Source organism: Diceros bicornis, chromosome 33 (genome assembly GCF_020826845.1).
Source record: "Diceros bicornis minor isolate mBicDic1 chromosome 33, mDicBic1.mat.cur, whole genome shotgun sequence".
In the NCBI taxonomy this organism is placed as follows: Eukaryota; Metazoa; Chordata; class Mammalia; order Perissodactyla; family Rhinocerotidae; genus Diceros; species Diceros bicornis.
Window position 1 is genome coordinate 11392330 of NC_080772.1, and position 24115 is coordinate 11416444.

The 24115-nt window shown below is 43.3% G+C and overlaps 1 protein-coding gene across 2 annotated transcripts in view; it reads left to right on the forward strand.

Moving 5' to 3' along the window:
- The first annotated feature begins 7013 nt into the window (after positions 1–7013).
- Positions 7014–24115, forward strand: part of FAM110B (family with sequence similarity 110 member B) — a 142628-nt gene continuing 125526 nt past the window's right edge. Inside the window, exon 1 of one of the 2 annotated variants that reach the window (XR_009216574.1) lies at positions 7014–7342. The gene's annotated coding sequence lies outside the window, so the exon portion shown is untranslated. The remainder of the gene's footprint in view (positions 7343–24115) is intronic. The other variant, XM_058528742.1, reaches the window with a different exon arrangement.

Below are 24115 nucleotides of genomic sequence, written 5' to 3' on the forward strand. Positions count from 1 at the left end.
TCACTTCTGGGTGTTTATCCAAAGAAAATGAAAACACTACCTCAAAAAGATGTATGCACCCTCATGTTCATTGCATCAACAGCTTGACTGTTGACAACAGTCAAGATATGGAAACAACCTAAGTGTACGTCCATGGATGAATGGATAAAGAAAATGTGGTATACATATACAGGGGAATATTAGCCATAAAAAAAAATGAAACCTTGCCGTTTGTGACAATATGGATGGACCTAGAGGGTATCATGCTAAGTGAAATAATCAGACAGAGAAAGACAAATACCGTATGATCTCACTTATATGTGGAATGTAAACAATGAAACAAAACCAAGCTCTTGGATACAGGGAACAGACTGGTGGTTGCCAGAGACTGGGGTGGGTAGCAAAATGGATGAAGAGGGTCAAAAGATACAAACTTCCAGTTATGAAATAAATAAGTCCTGGGAGTGTAATGTACAGCATGGTGACTCTGGTTAATAATACTGTATTGCATGTTTGAAAGTTGCTAAGAGAGTAAATCTTAAAAGTTCTCCTCACATGAAAAAAATTTTTGTAATTATGTTTGGTGATGGGTGTTAGCTAGACTTATTGTGGTGATAAAAAAAAATGAGTTAGAGTCATTGAACTACTGCTCAAAAGATTGATTTTTACCAATTTGAGGAATGGAAGAACAATCATAGATGAGGTAATGGAGAATATATTTGACTGGTGGTGTGGTTACACAATGAACTGAGAAAGCTGTTGAACTAAGTGCAGCTAAGAGGTGAGTAGATAGAGGGATGAAAACATTGAAAATGAGAGATTTGGTGACAGAATGAGTGAGGGAGGAATGTGTGGGTGAATGAGCTAAAATTCACATCTACACCAAAAGCACTCTGACATTTGTTACAATTTCCTGATAATTTGCAGGTGATTCCTACAAATGTCAGAAATACCATTGCTCATCCTTTAGATTAATACCAGGTGACTGAAAAATAGGATGCCTACTTGAAATTCTGAATATATCTTTTCCAAACACTTAGAAATCATAACATACAGTTTAAAAAAAGTTCAGGAAAAAAATAGACATTGAACTCTAAGACTCATAACTCTGTGTACCTACTTTAAATGTGTTTTATATAGAGGAAAATGGTTATTATGTATCTACCATCTGTGGCTCAGAGACCTACTATTCCCTTACTGCTCCTTTTCTCCTTGTTCTCTCCTGCTTATTATCTATTATGCTTGTTAGCATCTCTACTACATAATGGCAGAAAGAAGGAGAGAAGTTCAAATTAGTTCACTTTTCTGGCTACTGAAGAACTGGTTTAATATTTGATTAGGAAGAGGTTTGAATGAAATTAGAGATTTCAGTTATTCATGCTACCTCTGATTTTTGATTCCAGGGAAAATGATAATTATTGAGCTCTGCACAAAATAGATGGATTATATATTTCTATTAAAGTAAGTAGCTTAACTTTCTAAGTTCACCTTGCCACAAATAGTTTAAAAATTCTCCCCTTATTCAGTACATTATTTCACACTGTCTATGAGAATAGAGAAAGTGTATATATTAACCTTGTATTCCACATACCATGCAAGCAAATTCTGACAACTTAATCCTTTCGAAATAGTTGAAAATCTGGAAGCAAGTGAAAGCTCCAAGTGAAATAAAAATAAGAGCTCATGTATTTATTTCATAGAAGCAGACACAGCATCTCAGTTCTGAAGCATAGATCAGTTTTATAGCTAAAAAGGACCTGAACAGTTTCGATTCCTTCTGCATAATTAACTTGTTATATGCAATACTTGGCGATCTAGAGTTCCTCAGGAAGTTTTTTATCGTGTTTGGTGTCAGTAAAAGAATAAGAAAATCAATTCAGTTCAGTTCGGTTCAATTGAACAGATCGCATCTGTGTGCCCTCCACGGTCTCAGCTCCCAGGTGGGCCGTCCTCATTATTCTTTGTAATTGATCAGTTCCCTTCGCCGGCTCCAACTCCTGGGTGCCAATGACACCACTTTCTCCTTCATCTGTGCTCTTTATGGAGGGTTTCCTGCTCCTGCTAAAATCTGGGTTGACTCACCTTCCCTTGTTTGTCTTTTCAGCTTCTCCAGCACTTTCGTCAGTAGTTCCCTGTATTCAATTCCCTGTTTCCTGCCTGGATCATGACTGATGATGCTTGGGGGCATAATAATAACTTCAGTTAATGACAGGTGGTGGTAATGGGCATGAGGGGCCTAGGAGATAGCTAGGTGGAGTCAGATACACTGTACTTTTTTTGTTTAATTTCCAATCCATTGCACTCTGTTATTTACATTCATACTATACAACACAATATAATGTCTCAGCAATGTCAAATTGCTATAAAAGTTTCCAAACACAGGCTTCCACTTTCTAAACTCATCTTGTCCTGGAGCAGTAACAAAACAATTCACAAACCACTGCTGGTCTGCAGACAGCACTTTGAGTAGCGCTAGTCAAGTAGAGGGCTAGAGAAAAGAAAGTGCTCTGAAGATCAGAAAATGAGGTGGAAGTTGGAGATCAAAATTCTGGAGTCACTGGCAAATGAGTGGTAGTTGGAGACATGGAACTGGAAAAAACCCATAGGAAGAGTGCATGGACAGAAAAAGGAGCAGGCTGAGGGCTGAACATCAGGGAGCACCATAGTGTAGCCAGGAGCCAGCAGACAGTCTGAGAGAAGCAAGAAGTGAAGACAAAGAACAGAGACACCAGAGGAGGAAAGAGAAGCAGGGTCTCCACAGCAGGCCATTTAGGTCCACTGAGGTGGGCACCTTTCCCTGCGTGCCTTAAAGAGGCATTTGGTTCATGTACTCTGCTGATTAAAGCAGGCTGCTATGGTCTGAATGTTTGTGTACCCCAAAATTCATATGGCAAAAACCTCACCTCCCTAAGTTATTAGTAAGTGGGGCCTTTGGAGGTGATTAGGTCATGACGGTGGAGCCCTGGTGAATGGGGTTAGTGTTTTTATAAAAGAGACCCCAGAGAGCTCCCTCCTCCCTTCCCGTTTCTGCCATGTGAGGACACAGTGAGAAGATGTCCATCTGTGAACCGGGAAGTAGGCTCTCACCAGACACAGAATCTGCCAATGTCTTGATCTTGGACTTCCCAGCCTCCAGCACCATGAAAAAATAAATTTCTGCTGTTTATAAGCCACCCAGTCTATGGTATTTTTGTTATAGCAGCCCAAATGGACTAAGACACAGGCATATAAATGTATTACATGTTTTAGAAAGAATTCCATCAAAACAGCTAACAAAGGAGTTGGAGTAATTTACTTGAAAAATTCAATCACAGAGAATACTGCCTTCATTGATGATACAGACAAATATGTGAAGCATCAGTGCTACCTAACAGAAATTTCTACGATGATGATGCAAATGTTTTCTATCTGCACTGTCCAACCGGGTAGCCATTAGCCCCATGTGGCTATTGAGCACTTGGAAAGTGCTAGTGTGACTGAGAAACTGAAGTCTTCATCCAATTTAATTTTAATTCATCTAAATTTAAATAGCCACATGTATGTGTCTAGGGACTATCTTATCGAGTAGATGATTCATATGATTTATAGGCAAGTTTGATTTAGAGTAAAAGATACATAGGCTTTGGGGTTAGCCTTTAAATCCTCTAATTACCAACTCTTTGACCTTGCATATGCCACTCACCTTCCCTGCGCCTGCGCTTCTTGTTCATAAAATGGGAGTCATAATATTTACGTTTAGGGCCGTTGTGATGACTAAAAATGAGGCATGTAAATTGCCTAGCACAGACCAAGCATTCAATCAATGATAGCTCTTACTAGTATTAAATGATGTAGGTCAGTATTCATGAGCAGAATTCAGTTGTTTTAATTCCTCTGATCATCGGCACGAACATATAATAAACTATGAAGTATGCAATGAGATAACCTCTGGGGGCTGTTGCCTCTGGTGCAGTAGCCTCTTCCCATAGTAACTGACAATGTTTTTCTAGTTAGTGATTCTCTTATCTCAGCCTTGCTGTGAGCTGTCCTTTTTCAGTGTGATTGCTTCTAGCAAATCCACCCCACTCCTCCTAAGGAGCATTCCTCGCTGCTTTTTCTGTAACCTCAGAGTAACCGAAGGCCGTTCAGGGGGAAGGACAAATCGAGCTTGTTCAATCAATAACTTTAATTTTACATACAATTCTAAGTCAATGGAGTCTGATCGGAGGGTTTCTCAAGTCTTTTTCTCTGAGCACAGATTCAGAGACCCTAGTTACCTTAACCCTGGCTGATTGTCACCATCTCTTGGGGGAACGTTTCAAAAATACACATGCCTATCCTCCTCCCCCCCAACCTGGAGACATGGTATTGTTAGGAGCACTCCAGGAGATTCTGTTTCATGGTTTGAAAAGCACTGATGTATGCCATGCTTTCAGGGTGGGTTCTGGACAGAAGGGGTTGTCTGAGCTCAGGTTAACTGAGATTGCTGTGCCACTTTTGGGTAAGGAAATGGCACAGACGTCACAAGGATCCAGCACATGGATGTGGGGAAATGGTTGATATTTGACTGGAATTTTCCCTGGAGAATCATAGCCAATCATTTGAACAAGCGTCGCTCAGACATAGGCCTGGATTCCGGAACTAATTTTTCTTTACTTTTCCTCCTAAGCTACCCTGTCATGTTCATGGAGATGGTTCACTTCCTTGTACTGTCCCTTCGTGGGGCTCAAATCTATTTATGATATATTATTATTGCGCTCATAGGCTTTTATACATGAACTAAGCACATTCCCATCTGAAGACAGACGAGTGAAAACTCTGAACTGGTTTTATATTTTCCCATAAGACACTGTTCCTGCAATCAGAGGCTCAGAGCAATGCCTTCATGTCCGTCTGGCCCACTCCCTCGCTACCAACACTCCTACGGTCACAGTGACCTGTGAGTAATGGTTAAGCAACATACTGATTAGTGTATGGATGCTTCTTAGGGTATTAGTCAAATACTGTTACATACTTTTAGAGACAAAAATCTCTGTGAAACAAAAGAATTCCAAGCATAGGCCAATGGCCCACTTCTCCTGAACAATATGCAGCACAATAAAATTCCAGCACAACAAACCAATTCCCAGTCTCTGAAGCTCTATAGCAGGCCTTAAAATTTTCAGTCTAGAAAAGAGGTAATGTCCTATAACAGCAAATATTGGGGATTATAAAGGCATGTTTTATTAGAATAATTGATAAGACAAAAATTTACTGGCATGTTCTGGTTTAGATGTGTTACTGTTTTCTCTCTGGTTTTCTAAGCACATCTTTCATTAATGTTTAGTTTGGGGAGGACAATGTGAAAATATTAAATGTACACTGTGCCATAGTAACACCCTAAATGAGAATCATAGTTCTATTAAAAGTTAGGGCTTCCTACTAAGTGACTCCTTGGCACATACTTTATTATGAAGAAGTAATTTAGGCGATAGAGAAGCTAGGACTTATTGGTTACAGTCCTGATTTTCAGCGCATGGATCATACGGAAATCTTTTATGGCTTTATAAGTGAATATTTTGGAAAGAAACCTAACTGAAAATAGAATAAGTTACAAAGACAGTTTACTGGTGCATTGCCTCAGAAGGCCAGGATTTCTGATTGGTTTCAGAGATGGCTGCCTGGAGGGGCTCATCACTGTCATCAGGACTCTCTGTCTGTCTTGCTCACTTGGCTTTCTCCTGGTTTGGCTTTATTCTCCAGCAGGCTACCTCCCGCTGCTGCAGGCTTACCTGGCATGGTCTCAGAAGCTGCGCTATCAGTTCAGAAAAAGGACCCCCACTTTCCCTGATTACAGCATGTGTCCCCCTCCACCTTTGTGCCCAAGGGATAATGCACTCTAATTGGCAGGGCTGCATCACATGCCCTCGCAATGGCAAGGGAGCAATTCCCGAAAGGAAGAGTTTGGGACAAAGAAGTTAAAATAAAAATTAAAAAAAAAAAATAATTGCATGCTTTGGAGGGAGAGAAGTTGGTTCCATTTGCTATGGGAATGATGAAAAATAACTTCATTCTACTGTTACATGACTTTCCAAGTTAATGGAGACCACAACATAATCTGTGATCACATGGAATGCATTAGAATGCCAAAGGAAAGTTCCACTTAAAACCCAGTATCATGTCACTTTCTTAAAATGGTTCTCTTGTAAATAGCCCAAAATTTATTATGAAAGTCTGAGTTTTATTTATTTGATAATTTCAAAACTAGAATGAAACAACAGTCACGAAAAATATTTAAAGTAATTACATTGTGAGTTCGTACCTCATTCAAATTCAATCATTTTGATAAATGTGGATTTCATTTTTTAGAGTTCCCAATAGCAAAAACTAAACTAGATGTGTTTAATCTTCCTAAAACAACAAAATCCTCAAAAAAACAACCAAATTATTGAGCAAAGAAAGAAAAAGCACTACCGAATCATAAATCATGAGGTGAATAATGATGCACCCCAAAACGTTCACTTCATTTTGAAACATGAGCTGGCCCATACTCTAGAGGCAGTACATAGTGTTCGAGGTTTTTTCCTATATTCTTCACTGTTTTCTCCATTTTTTGGAGTCTTAAAAATGCCTTCAGAAATTAAGTCTACAAACACTAAGATGCGGGTCCATCTGAGTATATGACAGTTAGTCAGCAGAAAACGTTGTCAGGCACCAAGATCACCTGGATGGGTTGACTACCAGGTGGGGTTATCACATTCACAAAGCAGGCTGTAAGTCTCCAGCGCTGCAGGATCTGATCTCGGGTTTCCTGGCAGTTCGGGTCCAGCGGATTCTTCACTCCGGTGAGAGTGGGGGTGGGGTGCCGGAGGGGTTTGGAGAGGGGGCGGGGGTGGGAGTGGGGGGAGGGGTTTGGGGGTGCGAGTGAGGGGAGGGGCCGGAGATGGGGAGGGGCAGGGCTAGAAGTGGGGGGGCGGGAGAGGGTGGGAACGGGGAGGGGGTGGGGAGAGGGCGGGCTGGAGGCGGGGCGGGACGCTCTGGGGGCGTGCACAGTCCACGGGGACACGCGCTCTGGGCCACAGCAACTCGCTCCAAGTTCCCTCCCTCGCTCTCCGGCGAAGCCTGCCTGAGCCCTCCCACTCGGTGCAGAGCGAACCTTTGCGGCGGCCGCCAGCCCGCGCTCTCCACGGCCTCGCGTCCTGGGCCCCCTCGGCCAGCCCCAGCCGCTCAGCCCGCGGCCCCGCGGAGGCGGCGGCGAGGACTCGGCGGCCCCTGCGGCGGGCGCTCAGCCCTCCGGCGGCCCGGACCTGTCTCTCGCGGGCCCCGACCCTCCTTCCCCGCGGTCCCCGAGAGCCTGGCACCCGGCTCGGGCCGCAGCGCCCCGGGGCCGAAGAGCGCGGCCGAGGTAAGGCTGGGCCGGGGCCGGGTCGGGGAGCCGCGTCGCGCCCCGACTGCGGACAATACCGAAGCCGCGCGCGCCGGAACGACGCCGGGTCCGCCCCTGCAGCCTGCCCGCCCGGCCTGGGGCTCCGTCCGGCCCGGCCCGGGGGCCGCAGTGGCCCAGCCGGGCCCCGCGGCCGGCTGTCTGGGCCGCGAGGGGAGGCGCGGCGCAGCTCCCTCCCTGCGCCCCTGCGCGCTCCGCGGCGCGTCCCGGGCTCGGCGGGGAGGCCGGGCACGGGCGCCGGGGCCGGGCCGGGGCAGCCGGCCGCGCTGCCGAGCGGGGCTGGGTTTGCGGGGCGCCGGCGGTGGGCTCCGAAAGCGCGCCTGCTGGTCGCCGCCGGAGGAGTGGGTCGGCGAGGGACGGGGACTCCACTCCACCACGTCTCCTTGCGTGATGTTTATCTCGGATGCTAAATACTTTGGGAGTATCAGTATCTCCTAATCGTTGGCTGGGAATTCCTGCAAAACATGCAGATTTGGAGGCTCTGAAAGTTTGTTTTTGGTTACCCCCTCCAGCTCCACCCGTGGTCTCATTCGTCTCTGCTTTCTTTGAAAGCATACAGATTTGAAATACAATTAAATTAGCCTTGGCTCGCTCGTGCCCCCATCACCCAGCGGAGCTCAGAACTTGGCAACAAAGCGCGTGCAGGCTGTGGGAAGCCGCTGATGCCTGCTGCCCAGCCGGGTGCCCTCGGATCGTTGTGAGAACAGGAGCTGCACAGTGTAAATGGCAGTGACAGTTCTCCCTCTGTGCAGGCTTGTGGGGAGGGAAGCGGAGATAACTTTGCTGTGTGCTTAAATGACTCTGGAAGGTGGAAAGAAAACACCTGGCGCCCCACTTTTTAACCCTTTCAAGTTGTTATTCACAGTTACTGAGCCACAAAAATGAGCGGGCTTTCTTTCCTGCCTAAGATAGGGGCAGACTCTGGGTTTTTCCTCACGGCCATGTCCTGTGCAAATTCTGGCACACATCTGTGACAACATTGCAGGGCTGGCATTGTAAGGACTACAAATGTTTGTTTTTGAGAAGGGGAATACGATAGGAGAATAAGCATTTTTTGCGATCTAAATGGTATGACTTCCATTTTCTTCGTTTCCCCTGTTGATGTTGAAGGTATTTACTTAGCATTTTACTCCCCATTTATGCTTAGAATCGTTCCATGAAAAATACCTGTATTAATTTATTGTGCTTGTTTTGTGACGTCACAACCCCTGGTTATTCAGATGAGCGGCTTATTAAGCATAGTTTCTGTAATACAAGGGTGAGTTAATGGTAAGCCAGAATTCTTTGTGGCTTTCATCCCATGGACTTACCCTATGGTGTTTAACCTGTGGTATTACTATAGATTGTACAGCAGTAGAGTCACTGATTGAACAGGGAGGTGGCGATGCTCTGTCAACCCCATAATCTGTAAGCCCTTAGAACAGTGCTGGGAACACAGTGCTCGGTAAGTGTCAGCTAGTTTTATTTCTAATTTTTATCATCAGTGTGTTTTTTCTGTTTGGAAAACGGTTGTTTTATCCCAGATCTTTTAAATCATGGTGTATTTTAAGTCTGTGGTTTAACTTTAGATCAGAATCGAGGCTAGGTTGTTTTGCTTATGACTGACAAGCTCTTCCGTGTGTTCTTATGCACCATGTATAGCGGATCTGTAAGGGCAAGGACACAGTCCTGCACCCGGCCCTATCCACGTACCTTTCATAATAAGGAGACCTAATTATCCATAAGGGCCTAGTTGTCTAAGGCGAAACCTAGACATTAGAGGAAACCTGGGCTCTGAACCCCATCCGAAACCCCCTTGTTCTCCAGGTTTAGAGTAATACTCCAGTTCCTAGTTGCAAGAACCGTGTCAGCACAGCAGTTAGGTAACTCTTGCTGTGTCATAGCTAGTAACAGATAAATATATGTACTGTATATGCATCAACCAGAGCATATCATTCTTATTCGTGCTTTAAAGTTTTTAGAGCAGGATTTGCTAAGAGAAGAAAAATTAAAACTACTTACTTGCCATGTGTCCGTAACCAAAAGATTACGTTTGCTACTAGGTATTTTAAAAAATTGTCAGGAGTTTACTTTTATTTTGAGGTTTTTTTATCCCCCTTTTAACTTTGAGGCGACATGGTTTTCGTCCCTAAGCAGTTTACCTAGCTAAGCAAAGGATGGCCTTAACTCTCCGGGCCCTGCAGAACCGAAGCTGCTGTAGGCACAGTGTGGCAGCAGATGGTGCTGTGGATAATGCTGGTGTACGAGGCATATGTGGTCAAATAGAATCGGAGGAATTAATTTAGCAATCAATCCCATTGCTTGCCCTCTCCCCAAACTAGATGCTCACCGCACAGACACTAACAGTCTTTTTAGGAATAAACTTTTAAAAAAGTTTGTCCTTTGTATTTTCAACTTTTTACGACTGTTTACTTGGCCAGATTTTTCTCTCTGAAAACCATAGTATTCCAGGTCTTAAGACGAACATTGCTTGTAAAAATATTATTTAGTCAACTGGACCCTTTTTCCTCATTTTCCCATAATAGAATAAGATTGATCTTTCTGAGCCTAGAGGATCTCCAGTGCACCTGGACTTTTTTTCAATACTTAACTTTTAGGGGAGAGAAACAAATGATAAGAAACCTACCTGTATCTTGGCTTTATTTAAGAAAACAATTTCCTAGGGTGAATTCTCCTTTATTCTGATTTTTGCCACTTTTCTGACTCCTGGTGTGATGCAGTGGGAATTGATATTCTGGATGAAGACTCTGAAGCTCTGCAAAGCCATGATTCATCCAAGAAAAATATATTCGTTCTATTTAGTACAGCACCAAGGGGAGAAAGTGAATAAGGATGCTCAGAACAAGGGTTTTCTGGATTGTAATCAGTTATCTCTGTGGGCGGCTGTGGGACTAGCTGGTTAGAGGCAGTTGATTGTGCCTTCTCTTTACTCCTCCAACACAGGGGAGTTGCTGCTGTCTCCTTTCTGCCGGTCAGGTGAAGTGCCTTGGCTGAGTCATATAGCTAATGAGTAGCAAAGCTGTGATTTTAACCCGTCTGTGCGCCTCTGAAGCCCATGGATCTTTCCACCCCGCCATGTGGAATAAGCTCTGTTTTGCCCATTCAGGAGACATTCACTACATTCTTTTTGGGTTTGATACCAATAAATCTCTGCTTCGTAACTCAGTGACTTGCTTTGAATTTCCTGGGTAGCATTTGGTCGTTAAAAAGTCCAAAACAGGAGAAAGTAAGCAGTTTTTAACTTTTATAGGAAACCTAAGATTTCACAATACCTTTTTAAAGATTGCTTATTTTAGGTGGGTTGAGGAGAAGGATGGCAGGTTTAACTTCTTTGAACTATGTAAAGGCGAATACACATGGCTTAGATTAGGAAGTAATAATGTTGGGTCTGTTTTTGGCTTTGTTGCTCAAGTGATCTGGCGAAAGTCCTGGCTTCCTGATACCACCAGTGACTTTCTTTCCCTTGGGTTGCAGGGAGTTTATTCATTTTGATCACTTAAATACATCAGAAGGGATTATGATGATTAGTAAAACATTGGATCAGATCCCCATTCTGAATATTCATTGTTTTTTTAAATTAGAGCCTAATTTAATTTTTTTAATGGTGATTTTTTTTTGTATGGAAAGAATTATAGAAATACAGATAAGTAATATCTGAGAATTTTTCAAAAGAGAACACAAATTATGCCCAAGCGTTTATTAAAGAAGCTAAACATAGCATTGGTGCTGAACTTTGAAAGGATGAGTTTATGGGATGATTTGCATAGTTTTCCATTGTTTGAGGATGTCTTAATCCAAACAATTAACTGCAGATAATTAAGATATCGGCAAGGCTTCAGAACTTTTGCAGAATACATTTTCCTCCTGTTTTGAGACCTGGGTTTGTTTCTGGATGATCTTTTGTGATGCAAAATTAATGCACTTAAATCACACATACTCCTCTTCTGACAACTTAGGCTTCCTCCTATTGTGTGTGATTTTACATTAACATTTTGCAGTTGGAACCTCATAAGGAGAATCACCTTAGAACACAGCATTCAAAGACATGAGCCTTGTTTTTCTTTTGTTTTAGGAAACTTTAGTAGATGAAGCAAATTACTTCCTTTTTCCATTATGTTTGGTGGTAAAAATAGCGACCGTGTGGATGATTAGACAACTTGAAGCTGGAACGGGCGCTAAAGCTGGGATTTTGAAATGGTAAACACTTTGGAGAGAAGTTCAAAGGTGAATTCTAAGCAAAAGGAAACAGTATGTCACTTGGCAGACAGGTTTCTAGAAGAATTATAAGAATTCTGTGGTGTGTTTAATACATCAGAGCAAGATTAGTGACTTTCGAAATTGTCCAGTTCCAGATAAACCTTTTAAAATACAATTCAGGAGCATATTGGAAATTTTTGAGTGGTTGTGTTATGTATATAATGAGTGTTATGTTGCAAGGCATTTTTTCCTCGTAGCCCCATTAGAAGTTTGTTTCATTTTTTCGTATTTTTCAGGAGGAATCACAGAAATGCTTCAAAATGATCATTCTTGCCAGCAATTTTTTTGTCCCATTGACTGGAACTTAATGAAAAGAAAGTAATTATGGGAGAGAGTGTAGTTTAGTAATTTCTTCTGTTATGATTATTATATTAAATGGATATTTATAGAGGATTCTTTGTATGCCAGGTATTGGGGATAAGCAGTGGCCACGAAAGACAGGGTTGCCGCCTGTTGAGGCTGTATAGTGTAAGGTGGGGGAAAAAGATAATAAAATAAATAAATGAAAAGCTAACTTAAAGTAGTAGTAAGTGCAGTCAAGAATGGGGGTGGCATTCCCATCTGCACTGGGTGATCTGGGAGGGTCTCATGGAGGATGTTTGAGCTGAGATTTAAGTGAAAAGAAAAGGCAACCTCTTGAAGGTCTCTTGGCAGAGAGGATGGCTTATGTAAAGACTCTGTGGCAGGCAGAACTTGCCTTTGTGAGGAACAGGAGACAGCAGCAGAGGAACCAGGTCAGCAGGGCCTTGTAGGCCATGGGGGGAATTTCTGTTTATGCTAAATGTAGTAGGAGCTGCTGGAGGTGTGACACAAGGCAGGCCAGGCTGCAGTTTGCAGATTTGGCAGCTCACTCTGCCTGCCTTGTGGAGAATGGATCGTTGGAAATAGTGGAAGTGGGGAGCCAGTTAGGATGCTGTTATGGTGACCAGTGCGGTTGGGCTGGAGGGAAAGCAGAGGAGATGGAGGGAATTCTATGTTTGCAGGATCCTGAATTTCTCCTGACCTAACACAGCATTGACCTTAAGATGCCTCATCATTGTTTATACCACTAAGAAAGAAAACAAACTGCCGGTTAAGCTGTGACACCCGCCGCCCATTGTGATACGAATCCTGATTTCTGGTGTTCAAACGGGAAAAGAGATGTGTCTTAGAATTGGTGAAATACAGTGTATTCTGGAGATGAAGCTGAGAGGGCTTGCTGATTTGTATTTTATTTCTATTTGTATCTGAACAATACAAGTCGAATCTTGTTATTTGGAAGAAATCACCAACCTCAGGATTGGAAGCTGATATAGAAAACTGCGTCCAGTGTAAGTGGTCTTTTTGATACTTTAAAATCATGTAGAGAAGGCATTTACAGATTTTATTGCTTCCTGTTGCACTACAGACTGTTGATGTCAGAGATCAAGGAAACTGGGCCGGCCCAGATTTGCCAGGTTGGAGGGGAGGTGTAAACAGTGTGTGCACATTCAGAATGGGCGGTGTATCCCTTGGGAGTTATAGTCTTTGTTTCTCTCTGTGACAGTACTGGGAGCAGGGCATGGTGAGGGCTTGGTCACAGCCCTGGGGATTCCAGGCCAGACACTTAGCTGTAGGCCAACAGATAGGGAAGTCAGTTACTGAGGGACTGAGAGAGTGCAGGTTTTCTGCTTGAGTTTCTTTGGATGTGAAGATTGGCTCTGCGTGAAGTTGAGCAAGTTACTGAGGCTTCTGGAACCTCAGTTCCCTGACCTGAAAAGTGGGGATAATTGCCATACCTACTTAGAGGATTGTTGTGAGGGTTAAGTAAGACGATGCTTGCAAAGTGCCGAGCGCTCCATCCAGGTTAGTTACTGTTAAGTGTTACTGTCTCAGGGGTTTCATACGTCATTCTTTCTGTCTTGTATATTCTTCATCATACGGGTCACAGGATGAAAGTCACTTTTCAGAGACTCACCCTGACCACTGAAGCTAAGGTAGCCCCTTCTCTAGCCACTGTCTTTCCTGTTGTCCTGTTTTGTTTTATTCACAGCCCTCTTCCCTAACTGAAATTGTATAATTAGTTTACATGTTGAAAGTACATTTCTCCACGTTAACTGGGATGCTGTCATGTAAACTGCTGTATCCACAGCGCCTAGACCTGTGCTAGGCCACATCGCAGGGCTGGGTACGTATTTACTGAGCAGAGTGTGAGGGTGATGCTACTGATTATGAGGTCCTTGCCGTGGGACCTTGAAGGCACAGCAAAAAGGCCAGTTCTCAAGCAGAGTTCTCCTGATTTTGTTTTTTGTGCTCTGAGATGACTGAGGTGCATATATCTGAAGTCCAGCGGGCAGAGTCTGAGCGGTCCTTGATAGAGTATTTTGGGGACGCGGGCTTGGAGGAGTGGGAGAGTTTATATTATTAAACTTGAGTTTCTTGGGGTAGTAGGACATGCTTGTTGTTTTGCTCTGGCATTTCAGAGGGTGTCACTTGCTTTGTCTTCAAGCTGAATGTCACCTGAGGCCTACCTAATGCCTGAGATGCCAGCTTACAGGCACCTGACTCCTTCCATAAAAATCACAAGAGTAAACATGGTAGGGAAATGTCCCCACTGTGAAAGCAACCAATGCCTGTCAGCTGCTCTGGCCCCCCTGGAGGCCGGTGCTGAAATTGGGGCCCAGCTGGCAGCCTGGTAGACCTGCTGAGTCAGCACTCTGGATTGCGGCTTATTCCCCCTGTTTCTAAGGCATATTATGTTCCTGATGATACCACATCTCATTATAATGACTTTTATTGGTGCATTGATTTTGATGCTGTTTGTATTTTTCAAAAGGAAATCATTACCCATTTTAGAAATAAGAATGTTTAAATATTCTTCTCCAGTCTTTTATCTTTCACAGGGCTTGATTGTTGACTACAGTCTTTGGGTGAAGTTTAATGAGTGAAATGTAAAGACTTATTTTCAAATCTTTGTGCAGACACTCCGCGGTCATAGATGGGTGTACGTGTTTATTCGCATACATGTGCAAACTGTTAGTCATCTTCCTTTCCCTGGCTACCGTCGGGTCACCGTTTCCACTGGTGGTCACAGACAGACAGCTAGAAACTGGAAACTCAGCGGTGTTGGGAAATACTGATGATTGCAGACAGCATTTCTGTGTTTTGACTACATAGTTAGAACAAGGTGAATTGAGGGGTTCATTGTACACTTGACTGTGAGTTGGGGATCTTTAAAATCCTTTTAATCTATCTCTGGCCTGTGCTCATTCAGTTGATCATTAATTGGAATGTTGTGATTTTTAAGAATCAGATGTTTTTCTTCCCAATAAATTTTGTTCTTGTTTAGTGACCCTGCAAGAAGAAGAGGAATCATTATTGTGTTGGTTTTGAATATGACTAGTCGTGGATGCTCTTCACAGCTTCTGTAGGCTTTGTTCTAACCTGCAACATGAACTGGGTGTGTAACCATAAATGTTTTTATAAATTTTGGTCAGAGTGGCCACCATCTTTGAGGGGAGAGACTGGCTGTCTAGTAACTTAGTTCTTTAATTTCATGAAAATTTTATTTTTTCTAATTCTTGTTAGCAAATGTGTATTTACAGCTCTTATAGGGGAGAGTATTACAGTCGCATAAATCTATATTTTATAGGGAGTTGAAACATTCTTTCAGATAGTGCAGGAGATTTCTGGTCTACTTGTATTGTTTGGAAACTGGTTTTAAGTGACTGTTCCATAGAAGTGATGGGAGCCCCACGCATATCATGTGGTTAGTGTGTGTGTGTGTGTGTGTGTGTGTGAAGGCCCAGTGTTGTGTACGAGCTTCACAGCGGCCATGTTTTGCAGTTAGAAGTGGCTCTGCTCTCGCCCCCGTGTGAGGTATTCCAGCTCATGTGGCCTGATTTGCTTATCTGATTTCTCCCACAGGTATTTTTCCTTTCAGAGTTCACCAGCACAGGATTGAACCACTTTGGCTGTTAATCCCCCATTGCTATTTCCATATGCCTTTTCCAGAGTAATTTCGGTGTGAAGCATTTAGCTGTTGAAAAGCTCTGTTCATTCTTTGGACCTTTTTCAAAAGGCGTTTAGATGCTGTGAGTTAATGATCAAGAGACCACGTCACAAGGCCTTTTAATTCGGCATACCAAGACATTACCAAATATCTTCATACATTTTGTGTCTCAGGTATTTGAATATCCATTTTAATTTGGATTTTTCATTTTACCAGATAATATTTATTATTCACATATACCTTATATTAATCTCCAGAGTGTGTGTGTGTGAAGGCCCAGTGTTGTGTACGAGCTTCACAGTGGCCATGTTTTGCAGTTAGAAGTGGCTGTTCTCCAGAGAAACAGAACCAATAGGGTGATCTCACCCCCCCCCATTTCTATCTCTATCTCTATCTCTGTCTCAGGGAGATTTATTATAAGGAATTGGCTCATGTGATGATGGAGGCTGAGAAGTCCCGCAGTCTATTGTCTGCAAGCTGGAGACCCCGGAGAGCCAATGGTGTGAGTTCCAGTGTGAGGGCAGAAGAACGATGTCTCAGCCTAACCAGTCAGGCAGAGATCAGATTGTCCCTTCTTCCGCCTTTTTGTTGTATTCAGGCCCTCAGCAAACTAGATGAGGCCCACCACATTGGGGAGGGCAATCTGCTTCACTCAGTCTACCAATTCAAATGTTAATCTCACCCACACACATCCTTACAGACACACCCAGAATAATGTTTAACCAAATATCTGGGCACCCATAGCTCAGTCAAGTTGATACATGAAATTAACCACCACACACTTGTAGTATAATCAAAGTGTTTCAGGAGTTAGGTAAGCTGTTTTGAAAACATTTTGTAAAAGTACTGTTTCCCAATCCTGTTTAAGTGAACCGACTCCCAGAATGTTAAGATCAGGTACCTGTGTCTAAGTGCCACTCCTCTATGAAAGCTTTCTCAGAAGTGCTAGCAACATTCTACCTTCCTGCCCAATACTTCCTTTATTGATTCAGTTGATTGCTGTATTTTGTGATGTGTTCTTTGTTTTGTGACGTCTCTTTATTGAGACAGTGAGTTCATCAGGAACAGAGACAGTGTCTATATTTCTCCATGAGTACTGCCTATGCAAGAAAACAGTGGTGGTGTTGACACCCCTCTCCTCCCTACTCTGTGTGGTCTTAGCATAGCGCATGCATGTGGAGGTGACGTTTGTAGCCATGAGCGTGATGGACTAAGTCTCCATGTTATGGTTTATCCCCAAGACAGTTTACGTTCAGATTTAAAGTGATAGCAGTTAGTTTGTATAAATATGTCTGATTTGCAGTTTTCACTCTTATTTGGCCTTCAGATTTCAGCTGGGTAGAGAGATGTTTCAAAACTCTGTGTATTGCCTGACGTAGTAAATAAAGGAAGGAATTGAGTGCTATATCATTTTTTAAAAACAGATTATTCATACCTCTGATTTTTCCTCCATTAGCATGTGTAATCAACCATAATAATAATGATAATGGTATTATTATTGAGCCAGACCCTTGTATAGTGCTTACCATGTTCCAAGCACTTTACTGATATTCTTTGTATTTGCCTGATGGCTCCATCATCTTCTAGTTGATATAGTTGGTGCATTTCTGCTTGCACACGATTTTAGCTTTGTTTTCTGAGACATTCTGCTTTAAGAGGTAAAGAACTGATCAGTTGCATATAACTAAAACGTTACTTTCTGTAGGAGTTCACTTTTAGATTTACTTGTTTAGAATGGTGTGGGCTTTCCTGAGGCTCCTTATCTGTTCCTGTTTGGGTCATGAGTTGGTTTGAGACTAGAATCAACCACAGGCAGCAGCTTGCTATAAGGCCTGGGGGACCATGACAGTGATGGGCAGGCTCATGACCAGGCGGTGTGGCCTTGGCAAATTCCGATAGGCTGACTTGTAGGTCTTAATTAAATCCCAGGGGAGAGTTTTATCTAGAAACCTGACCTCCTAAGATGAAACTGGCTCAGGCCAAGGGTATGTAGAGCTGAAACTTTTCACCTAGCATGGACATGGATGCCGTGCTTAATTGAACTGTTTTCCAAAACCAGTGCTCAGATTTTGGTCAGCTGGTACGGTGACTAGTGGTGCCCCTAGTCACTGGCACCACTTCCATTGCCTAGTCAATAAATATTTGAGTGCCTGCTATTTGCCAGGGACCATGCTGCTACCTGGTTGAGTGGAAGTCAAGTCTTCACTGGTCTTGAAGCTCTGGGTGGCTCTAAGCCCTGTGGGCCACCTCTCTTAGAACTTCTTCCTCATTAGCCATGTCTTAGAACTTGAATTCTCTAGTTCTAACCAAGTTACTGCCTGTTGCAGGAGAATTGAAGTGACCTCAGCTGTGCTTCTGAACTCCTCCTCCATCCTCTGAAATGTCCTGTGCCCCGTGTTGAAATTGTCAGTGCGCCTTGTGAATGGGGTCACGTGCCTCACAGTGTTGTCTGCTTGACGTGGGAGATGCAGCATCAATGAAGCCAAGATTCCTCTTTTTATTATAGGAGAAAAGTAAAGCTTCATCACTTTTCCTTTTCACCATCACTTTTTTGGCCCCTGCATCCCCTCTTTAAACAAAAAGTAATACAAAAGGAATATTATGTCAGAAGGTATTTCTTTTCTGCTTTTTGATATGTAAAGTAGCAAAGCTCCTGTAAGAAACTTGCTTCTGCCGATGAGGGTGTAAATTCCTCAAAGCTAACATAGCAAGCAGAGTAGCAAGCAAGACAGCTTTTGTCTGTGCTCATAGGTTTTTAGTAGATTGGTGCTTTGTGGTCTCGTGAAGTGACAGTGTAGGAATCATGAAAAGCTTACATTTGGAAAGGGGTGAATTCTTCCCCCTGCGTGTGAGCTGAGGCTAACATCAGGAATGCACCCTGTGAGCAGGAGGTGCCTCCAGATTGATGGCAGAAGACAGGCCAATATTCTTCAGCCTCTGCTCCTGCCCGCTGATGCTTAGCCACTCACCATCACCTCAGTACTGAAATTAGGACCCTAGTCCTCTTTGGCATCCCTTCTGGGCTTTCCCTTCTAGCTGACGCTGAAATGTCTCTACTGCTTGGCCCCTCTCTGCATTCCTGGTGCACCTTCCACCTTAGTTCAGGCCTTGGTCATGTTTTCCTTTCCTCTGATAGCCCTGCCTCAACTTCTTCCTTTCCTGCCTCTACTGTACTGCCTCCAGAATTAGCTGAGATATCGGTCTGTCACATTGCTCAGCTCTTCCAAGCCCTGCCTATGTGCCAAGAGCAAAATCTTGTTAATATGCTGTTCCCGGTCCTCCCTGACTTGGCCTCTGTGCCCTTCCAACCCCTTCCCTGCCATTGCACCTGCTGTTTCTTCTGCCTGAAGTGCCCCTTCCCCTCTGCTCTGCTTCATGCAATCCTGCTCATCCTAAAGCGCTTCCATCATGCCTCCTCTCTAATTAGTTTCCTTGACCTTATATTGTCTGACTAAAAAGAACAGAAGAAACAGTCACGTCTTTTATGATGCTGAAGTTGCTTGAATGCAAAGGCATAAAAGTATATCTCTGCCTGATCACTCCTGTAAGACTTGATAGAGGGACATAAATCATGTTCAAACCAGCAGCTTCTCGTGAATATCGGCTTCAACCTTCAACCACCACTGCTCTAGAATGGTTTGCACCTGGCGATTGAGGAGAAAGATGTCTCAGGTGCTGAAGGAGTTTGCAGATGGGATCAAGGTACCACTATTGATAGTATTCTGAGAGATTGTGGAGAAAACAAGAGGTGCCAGAATCAGGATAAATGCTATGATTTTTCAGAAAGCGCCAAGAGATCCTAGACCGGCGCTGTCCAGTATGGTGGCCACTGGCCGCGTGTGTCTGCTGAACACTAGGTATGTGGCTGGTCTGAATTGAGATATCCTGTAGTGTAAAATACCAGATTTTGAAGATTTAGTTTGAAAAAAGAATGTAAAATAACTCATTAATAATTTTTTATTTTACATGTTAAAATGATAATATTTTGGATTGATTGGGTTAAATAAAATATACCATCAAAATTAATTTCACCTGTTTCTTATTAGTTTTTAATATAGCTAAGAGAAAATTTAAAATAACACAGATAGTTCACATTTATGGCTTGCATTATATTTCCATGGGAGGATGCTGTTCTAGACTCTTCAGTTCATTGATTTTACTCCGTGTCCTTGGCAGCCTTCTAAAACATAGTGTTAAGCAGATGGTTGTGTACTTGTAGAAAAGGAAGTAGTAATAACTAAAAGCAAGAATAGTTTCACTGAGAACAAATCATGCCAAGCTAACCTCATTTTTTTCCATAAGGCTGCTAGGCTAGAAGATGAGAATGATTCTGTAGATTTATGTTTGGATTTCTGCAGTACATTTGGAGCACCTCCTCTGATAAGTCGAGGACAATTCAGGGAACTCAGAGTGCGGTTGATAGCATGGCTGTCTCTGCAGCTGGTCGAACTCGGTTCTCAGAATATCTTGTACTGATTGTTGTGTCAGGAATAGGCTGGGGGATGCTGTCGGGCTTCCCGTAGAGCTTGTTTCAGGCTTCCCATAGAGCTTGTTTCATTTCAGTGATGTGAGGGAACATAAACTAAGATCGTTTGTCAAGAGGTCAAGTTTGATCAGATTTTAGTGGTCTAAGAGAAGGTTGTGCCACACTAGCCGTGTCTGCTGAATGGTCTGGAGGCGTTTGTTGAACACATTTATTGAGTGCGTGTGTGTCCAGGCACTACACTAGGTGCTGGGAATAAAGATAAGTACTCTGTTGTCCCTAACCTCACAATTTCATCTAAGGGGAAAGAGAACCACTTAAATAAGATGGCGGACGGTGTGGCAGCACACCGACAGAGGCACATGTGAATCGGGTGCTGGGCAGTCAGAGAACATCCCTCACCTCTGCTGGTTTGTTGAGAAGACTTGCCTTGATTCTAATTCTTGCCACAAAGAATGGCTTGTTATTAATTGGTCTAAAACTAAAATCATTATCTTTATTGGTTCATATCCAACAACTTAATACATAGCAACTTAATTTGTGTGAGTTTTTTTAATCCTAATTGGTTTTATTTATATGTTTCCAGCTTTACTGAGGTGTAATTGACAAATAAAAATTATACGTATTTAAGATATACAACGTGATATTTTGGTGTATGTATACATTGTGAAATGAGGATCACAATTAAGCTAATTAACATATCCATCATCTCACATAGTTATGTTGTTTTTTTATGTGTGGTGAGAACACTTAAGATCTACTCTCAGCAAATTTCAAGTAGATAATGCAGTATTATTAGTTATTATACAATATATAAACAATTGATACAACATATACAATATTATATAATATGTAAACAATTTATACAGCAATAAAAACTGTATACAATACAGTTATTATTGTTAATTATAGTCTCCCTGTTGTACATCATCTCCAGAACTTTTTCATCTTATAACTAAAAGTTTGTTCCGTTTGACCAACATCTCCCCATTTCTCCTCCCCGCCCCCGTCCCTGACAACCATCATTCTACTCTCTGCATCTGTGAATCTGACTTTTTAGATTCCGCATATAGGTATGTGAGATTTTTACTACACCTATGATAGAAAGCTTGGTAGTATCTGCTTTGAAAAATTTCGAGGAGAGAATCATCTTGACATAGTACTTTGGGGATTTACCGGACCTGTGTACCAGGTAGAGTGGCCTTCAAACTATTCATTTCTCAAAGAACATTCTGGCTTTGCCCTGTGGGTACCTGTTTGGCTGCATCCATACATAAGAAGATAATTCTGCATTCTGGTCATGCTTTTTGATCTTAGTTGAAAGTTATGAACTTGCTGAGCTGTTAGCAATCTAGGAGGCTTATTTATTGTGGAAGCTCCTTTTAAGAGTTTACGTAGCCCATCCACTGCTTTCGTTCCCTCAACTTTCATCTTCCAAGTATGTAGTAAGTGACTTTAAGGCAACTTAGGTGGCAAGGAGTTATCCCAGACCTTTCCAGGATTGCCTTTCTGACGGAGTAGCCTTCTCGTCTATCCTGCTCTCCACTTTAGTTGAAGGGTATTCCAGAGGTGGCCACAGCCATCTCTCCTTGTATATTGGTGGAGATACTGGCAGTACCTCTTGCATTGTTATTGCCCAGTGTGCTCTACACTTTACATGCTTAAAAATTTGTCAAAAACATACAAAGCAAATAATTAGATTATAAATGATAAATTTTAGGCAAAGTTGAAGCTCCACTGTAGCAACTTAGTAGGAAATTATGGTTGGTTTCTTCTCTATCTTGACCTCTGTTTCTATGCTATAATTTTCTCTAAGTCCTGAAATTTTAATTTTCTGTTTTCCCCTCATTTTATTTTATTTTTTTCTTGAAGCTATCTCACATCTTTTTGTGAAAGAAGGCAAGATTTAAGGTAAAACTAGAGGCTTAATGTAATTTTTGGTCTATAAGTTGGTTGTTTGTATTCTTTACATTGGGAAGGTAGGAGTTATATACTTGACCTTGTTGAAACATTCATATTAAATATTTAAATCAGCAGTGGGCAGCTTTTTTATTTTTTATTTATGTATGTTTTTTGTAGATGAGAAAAAATATTTAGAGGTCACATTTTTTTTTCCATTCAAAATTACAAGGGATTTTTTGTTTGTTTGTTTTTGGTGAGGAAGATTAGCCCTGAGCTAACATATGTTGCCAGTCCTTCTCTTTTTGCTGAGGAAGATTGGCCCTGGGCTAGCATCCGTGCCCATCTTCCTCTACTTTATATGGGATGCTGCCACAGCATGGCTTGATAAGTGGTGCATAGGTCCGTGCCCGGGATCTGAACCCACGAACCCTGGGCAGCTGAAGCAGAGTGCATGCACTAAACCACTACACCACCGGGCCTGCCCCTCAGAATTACAAATTTTATGAAATCCTGCGAGGGGAAAAAATTCTTACAACTTAATTATCTCTTGAGTAGGAAAAAAAAGGGAGATTTGGTGATGTTTCTGGGTGGTGACCAGGGTACCCTCTGGGCATGTTTGTGTGGTCGCAGCGCGTGGCAGGCAGACCTTTGGGTTCCTGTGTGTGGAGGGCTGATGGATTTCCCCTGGGGTTGTCTCATTTCTTGCTCAGAACAACCCTGCAGGGGTGGTATGACTATGGTCCCGCCTTGCTAATGGGGACACCAAGAGGGGCGATGGAATCTTCAAGGCGTCAGGGAGTGGAAGAGCTGGTACAGCACGTGAACTCAGTGAGCCAGAGCTGCGGCCTTCACTGGGGGCAGAGAGGCTCCCGCTGCCCTCCCCAGCCTGGTCTTCCCCTTCCGGGGTCGCGCCTCTCGTCCCCCTGACCTGGCAGGGTGGAGTGAGCATTCCCACCTTCACCTTCCCTGGCTGGTGCCTCCCTGCCTGGGCCGCTCCCAGAGGCCCTGAGTCTCACTCCACCCTGGGATGTCCCTTCTGCCAGGCTTGGGAGGGGTTGTTGATGATCCTCAGATGGGTTTTCCCAGAGGATGTCCCCCTCCTGAAAGGCTGTGTTTGGAATTAGGCTGTATCCTGGAACTGAGGTTGGCTGGGCTTTACCTGACAAAAATTTCTCTCTACTGCAGGAGAAGACAAATACCTGATGTTCCAGAATCTTTACCTAAGTGTATCAGAGAGGGAATATAACAACAAGAAATGCCAAGGGCAGCATACGAGTGTGAAGGGGGAGGATTTGGGATGTGCCCAGTGGCCATCCTCAGATCCACACTACGGGCTCATGTGGGGTGCGGTGCTATCCTGTCCGAGATAGCCACCCCAGCCTGACCCACACTTGGGCTCAGTCAACGGTAGTTGACTGTGTTGGAAAGGCCTTTGTGGGATGGAGGGATTATTCAGTTGTGTGTCCTGCAGGTTGCCAAACCAAGACCCACGAGGGCATGGGATAGGGAGGCAGGTTTCAACTTAGTAAAGGTCAGAGGTGCCCCAGACCAGAATGGGCTGTCATAGAAAATGGACTCTGTTGTTGAGATGGGGAGGAGGGGTCTGGAAGGGGCTGGACACTCGGCTTTCTGTGCCCCATGCTGAGGCCGTGAGTGTTTTTATCTTGACACGTATCGGCTTCACTCGTCACCTACCATGGCTGTTGCCGTTTCTAGCACTATCTTTGTTACTTCTCATTTTGGGTTTGCTTCCTCTTGCCTTAGGAGCTCTGAGTCTGCTCCACGGTCGACTTAACAGAGTCTATTCAGGGCACTCTCTCAGGGGCAGTGTTGGAAAACAAGGTCACGTCTCTCTTTAACACCGAAATAAACTGATAAATGCCTGTAAGCTGAGGAGGAGAGGAGTGAGGTAGCTGGCCTTCAGTGGGCCTCCTGGGAGCGGGCGTTTTCTGTGCATTAGGATCCTGGCATCTATATGTGCAGAGTTATGCTTTTGCCTTCTGCTCTCTCTGGCTTGGCAAAGGGCCAAGCAAAATGGCAACTTTCGGGGCTAACTTGATGTAATGGACATCAGTTCTTCCTTGAAAGGCCTTTCAAGAATACTGACTCCAGTGGTCCACTG